The following is a 6,030-nucleotide window of genomic DNA, read 5'->3' as shown; positions in this document are numbered from 1 at the left end:
GACGGAGGCGGGACGGAGACAGGACGGCGCCAGAGCGGAGCCAGGAGGAAACCAGGAGGCTGCATAGAGTCACGGAGAGACCAAGCAGATCTGGACGAAGCCAAGAGTAGCGACAGTAGGGACAGAACAGAGACGGGATGGAACCAGGAAAAGAGGCAAGATATATGTAGGGCTGTGCCGGTCAGGAGAGGGGCAAGGGAACCCAACATATAACCAGCGGAACTGGAAAAGATCCAAAAGGAATAGTGGACAAATAGTGAATAGTAGACAAAAAAGACTCGGGGGGGGGGGGGGCATGAGAAGTCAGGAAAAGACAATGCAGGTTCCACAAAGGCCGGGATATCGGAGCCCGGGTCTTGTGCCGGGAGTGCCGGACGAGGCTCCTCGGAGCCCGGGTCTTGTGCCGGGAGTGCCGGACGAGGCTGCTCGGAGCCCGGGTCCTGTGCCGGGAGTGCCGGACGAGGCTGCTCGGAGCCCGGGTCTTGTGCCGGGAGTGCCATACGAGGCTCCTCGGAGCCCGGGTCTTGTGCCGGGAGTGCCGGACGAGGCTCCTCGGAGCCCGGGTCTTGTGCCGGGAGTGCCGGACGAAGCTCCTCGGAGCCCGGGTCTTGTGCCGGGAGTGCCGGACGAGGCTCCTCGGAGCCCGGGTCTTGTGCCGGGAGTGCCGGACGAGGCTCCTCGGAGCCCGGGTCTTGTGTCGGGAGTACCGGACGAGGCTCCTCGGAGCCCGGGTCTTGTGTCGGGAGTGCCGGACGAGGCTCCTCGGAGCCCGGGTCTGTGCCGGGAGTGCCGGACGAGGCTCCTCGGAGCCCGGGTCTTGTGTCGGGAGTACCGGACGAGGCTCCTCGGAGCCCGGGTCTTGTGTCGGGAGTGCCGGACGAGGCTCCTCGGAGCCCGAGTCTTGTGCCGGGAGTGCCGGACGAGGCTCCTCGGAGCCCGGGTCTTGTGTCGGGAGTACCGGACGAGGCTCCTCGGAGCCCGGGTCTTGTGTCGGGAGTGCCGGACGAAGCTCCTCGGAGCGCGTCGACCGCGCAGGACCCGGCTAAGCCGAGAGAAGGGGCATGTCGGTCGGTAAAGCCGATGGAAAGGTCATGTTGACCCACAGGAGCTGGTATTCCTAGCCAAGTGGAGCGTGTTGTGAGACGCCGAGGGAAGTGCAGGACGAGATTTGTAAGGCTGAAGAGACTAAAGAAGGAAAGACGCATATTGCGAAGAAGCCAAAGGACGGCAAATGACAGCCCAAGCTGGGGCCGCTGGATTTTATCTTACCGGGATGGGAAGTTCGGGGAATTAACAGCTGCATGTCGAGCGATTGCGCACCTTTCCCATCAACCCGAAGCTCATCACACATGCTGTGCGAAATGCGAGGAATCTTCTGTTTTGACTGCATTGCACAAGCTGCTCGGAATTTGCGGTGCCGAACCCATCAATAAGTTCATTGAAAAGGCTCCGTCGCCTTCTGTCGCGTCGCTCTGCTGTCTTGAAACTCGCGAGGAGCGCGCGCTCCAAGAGCAGCCGCACCTCATGACCGAGAGCACTCCCACAACGGAGGTGATTCCGCACCGGTAGCCGGACTATTGCGGCTCGCATGCCGCCGGCGGCGCGGGCAAGAACATTTTCATTAACCAAATCGTTACTTCGTAATTCAAGTTAACGACGGAGATCGTTCAACACGCGCGGATGCCAGTCGTGCCGCAGGCGCAGGGCCGTCATCACTTCGCGCACACGGGCAGTTTCACTGCCGAGTTTTACCGACTACGGCGCCAGTAAAAAATGGGCCAGTCGGGTGACTCACACGGCTGTAAAATCGACGGCGTAATCCCCGACATAACCGCGACGGGCCCGGCAACATCGAGCCGCCCACTGTGGCAGCTCCCGAGCCGCCACGGCACAGATAATGCAACCGATGTTCCGTTTCACCGGCGACAGTGTCAACAATAGCGCCAGTCAGCATGTGTCATCGGAGGTCACACACCGTGGCCGGCGCCCGCGAGATTAAACCCACAGGGGAAGTAACGTCAACAGCCGGAGGCCGAGCCCCCCCCCCCCCCCCCAGCTTGGAAGCAGGCCGCCTCGTGGGGTCCTGGCACCACCACGACCCCCCCCCCCCCCCTCCCCCCCGCCAACGGCGCCAGGTCAGACGGTCTGGTGAGCGCCACGCGGCGCTCCAGCGCCGGCCAGACCATGCGGCGGGTTTCACGTGAGTGCGCCTCGAAGCACGCGCCGCGGAATACCGGATGTCCCGCTCTCGCTCAGGTCCAGCTGTCCGGTTCATGAGCGGCCCAGACCCACCCCCAAGGCGGGTGGGATATCACCGACGCCTCTGCCTAGCACGTGTCGTCTGCACATGACTCCGGAACCCACGCTTAGCCAAGTGCGATGTCCTTTGCTCAATTCTCAAAGCAGACAGGGCCCCACGAGAACCTACTGCGCACCGCACGCTGACCCCGACCCCGGCCTCTGACGGGGACGGGGTCCCACGAGGTCCCATCGCGCGCCGCGTGTCCGCCGTGCCCGGGGCCCGGCGCGGCCGGGCGGCGGCGGCATGTCCGCGCCTTTGTGTGCAGGCGCCGCCGACCTTATCTCGGCCGAGATCTAATTTCGGTGGCCGGCTGGGGCGCGGCGGACGCGCCGCTCGGCCGACCGCCGCCAGCCGGTCCCGGGCGATAACGCCAGACGGGCGCGCCGTCCGGCCGGCTGGCGGCCGGGCGAGCGCCGCCCGCGCCCGCGCCGCCCGCGCCCTCGCCGCCGCCACGCCGCGTCCCCCGCCGCCCGCGCCCGCGCCGCCGCCGCGCCGCCTGGCCGCCACACATGAAATAACAATTAATTCTGACCCGCCGACCCGGCAGGGGCGTCCGGGCGCATGTAAATCATCTGTTGTCGTCCCGCGGCGCCCATCGTCCGGGCGGGGTCACAGGGTCGCGGCCCGGGTCGCGGGCCATGCTAATCGGACGGGAATGAAGACGCGCCGCGCGGGGGCAAGGTCGCGGCGGGTCGGCGCGCCGCGCCCCCGGAACCGGGCACCCCGGCCGGCCGGGTCACGGCTGCCTCGGTTAGAGACGACACGCCCGGCCGTCGCCGCCCGGCCAGACGTCGGCGTTGAGTGCTGTGCTGGTGGTCAGCGGCACGCTGGTGTCGTGTCAGGGGCAGGAGGATTCGCTGGGGAGGCGATGAGGGGGCGGGGGGAGAAGGAGAAGCTGCGGGACTTCCGTTCTCTCGCGACCGCGAGACGAGAATAGACGGGACTGCAGCACCCGGAGCTTGCATGTGTCTTGGCTTGCCCGCTGGTTAATTTTTAGCGTCCGGCTTGCCCATCAGAATCTAGCCCGCATCAAGATATCATGCAGGGTCCGTGCCTGATGTGGGGCGCATGCAAATCTGCCCCCCCCCCTCCCCTCTCCCTCTACCATCTACCAGCTTATGACCTCAACTATCCCGAAAATCCTCCCGCCTCTTTTGTAAGCGTTCTGGCTGTGCTTCGCAGCACGAGCTCTCACGGCGGCCACGCACGGTCGGAGCCGGGCCCGCTCTGCCTCCGCCGGTCGGTCGGCTGGCCGCGGTGGCGGTCACCACCCCTGACCCGGCCGGTGTGTCGCGCCTCCGATCGGAGCTGGGCCCGCTCTGCCCCCGCCGGTCGGCCGGCCCGGCTGCGGTGGCGGTCACCACCCCTGACCCGGCCGGTGTGTCGCGCCTCCGATCGGAGCTGGGCCCGCTCTGCCCCCGCCGGTCGGCCGGCCCGGCTGCGGTGGCGGTCATCACCCTTGACCCGGCCGGTGTGTCGCGCCTCCGGTCGGAGCCGGGGCCCGCTCTGCCTCCGCCGGTCAGCCGGCTGGCCGTCGGCCCGGCCGCGGTGGCGGTCACCACCCCTGACCCGGCCGTGTGTGTCGCGCCTCCGGTCGGAGCCGGGCCCGCTCTGCCTCCGCCGGTCAGGCCGCTGGCCGTCGGCCCGGCCGCGGTGGCGGCTCACCACCCCCTGACCCGGCCGGTGTGTCGCGCCCCCTGAGATCTCCCTCGCCCGCCGGCTGGCTCGTGTGCTGGCAAAGCTCGCTGTGCTTGACGAATCTGGTTGGATGTTGCTTGACACAGACGTGCAGCCGAATTCTTAGCCGAGGTTTGAAATCGCGATTTGTAAGGGTCAGTCCAATTTGTCATAGCCCTGCTCGTTTGTTGATTATTTCAGCTTACTCGCGGCCATGAAGAAAAGATGAGTTGCTTGGAAAAAGGGTTTGCACAAAATCTTTTATGGGCTGCTTGCGGCGATGCGTAATGCTAAAAAGCGCTGCTAATTAATTATTTCCTGACCGATGGTGCTGCATTGTCTCCTCCAGGCCGGAAGTGGAACGAGGAAAATGCAGCAACGATCGAGTTTCTGCAAAATAATCCTAAACCGCAGCGTGGTAATCATGGCTCCTTCGATACACCTTTGTGAAAACAGCGAATAGCTTCGGACAGCCCTTATCTACTCATGGGAGGACAGCAGCTATCAAAAGTCTGTATTCTCAGCAACAGTACATCTACAAGACTATTTTACTGAGACACCGTAAGCTCTCTAGATTATGGCCGAGAGGTGATTACACGTGCCTCGTGTCACTGGATGCGTTTTGGCCCCTTTCACAATGCCAAGGAAACCAGGTAAAATAAGAATTTATGCAATGCAAATCGCACACGTATCGGTGCAAGTCGTTGCGACTTCCGATCTTTGTGGCAGTTGGAGGAACATGCGCCGCAACATTACAGAATTAACTGACCAAGCAGCCCCGTAAATCTTTATTTCCTATCTCATTGTGCAGCGAACATTTCTCTGGATATTTTTCAGTTACTCCCTTTAAGTCTTCGCTTCGATGGTCGAATTCACTAGAACACCAGTGGCCACTGGTCATGGTGGGGTTGGTGATAGTAACAGCCAACCCCTGCACCGGCGGTGAGGAACCGGCCGCCGGTGCAGACCGTCACCGCCGGCGGTGAGGAATCCACCGCCGATGCTGACTGTCACCGTTGGTGATGAGAAACCACCGCCAGCGGTGAGGAGCCCACCACTGACGCAGACCGTCACCGCCAGCGATGAGGAGCCCACCACTGACGCAGACCGTCACCGCCAGCGGTGAGGAGCCCACCACTGACGCAGACCGTCACCGCCAGCGATGGGGAGCCCACCACTGACGCAGACCGTCACCGCCAGCGACGAGGAGCCCACCACTGATGCAGACCGTCACCGCCAGCGGTGAGGAGCCCACCACTGACGCAGACCGTCACCGCCGGTGGTGAGGAATCCACCGCCGATGCTGACTGTCACCGCCGGTGATGAGGAACCACCGCCGACGGTGAGGAACCCACCGCCGACGCAGACTGCCACCACCGGCAGCGAGGAACCCACCGCCGACGCAGACCGTGACCGCCAAGCGCCTGCTGTGGCAAACCACAGCAATGACGCATCGTGCCGTCCAGTTGACAAGACCGGAAGGAGCACGCCCACCCGCTCACAGAGAATCTCAGCAATGCTCAGATTAAACTGGAGGGCGGGCAGCTGTACCGCACCTCTGAACTGTCGCAGTGGTAAACTCAGCTGATGCTGAGCACCTGAGAAACTGTCGTGATAGCTGTTTGATGTCGTAAGAGGCTGTTTGTGCAGCGTGCTTGAGAGGACATGTCGGTAAAACGTTCCCGCACACGGCTGTAGGGTGGAGGGCTTCATGATCGGCGACTGTCGCAGGCCCGCGATGGTCACGTCTCAGTAACAAACAAATGCGACATTTATTTGTACATCATGTATCATAAAGCACTTCAGCTCTTACGAAGCGAACAATGCTGCCGGCTGGCACCGTACAACAGCGTACAGCATCTCCCGGGTCCAGACACCCGCTGGTACTGCCAGGTATGCCATACTTCCTGCGTTATTTTCAAGCTCTAGGGGGGGGGGGAGATTGGGGCAACAAAGCGGATTTTACACTGTGGGTCGTAAGTTGCTGTTGTGCACTTGATTTTGCTTCGCACAAATAAATGTTCTTTCCCTGGTCGACATGGTTGCATGCA

Source organism: Pollicipes pollicipes, unplaced genomic scaffold, assembly GCF_011947565.3.
Source record: "Pollicipes pollicipes isolate AB1234 unplaced genomic scaffold, Ppol_2.1 Scaffold_6138;HRSCAF=7277_pilon_pilon_pilon, whole genome shotgun sequence".
NCBI lineage: Eukaryota > Metazoa > Arthropoda > Thecostraca > Pollicipedomorpha > Pollicipedidae > Pollicipes > Pollicipes pollicipes.
This window is presented reverse-complemented; position numbering follows the sequence as displayed.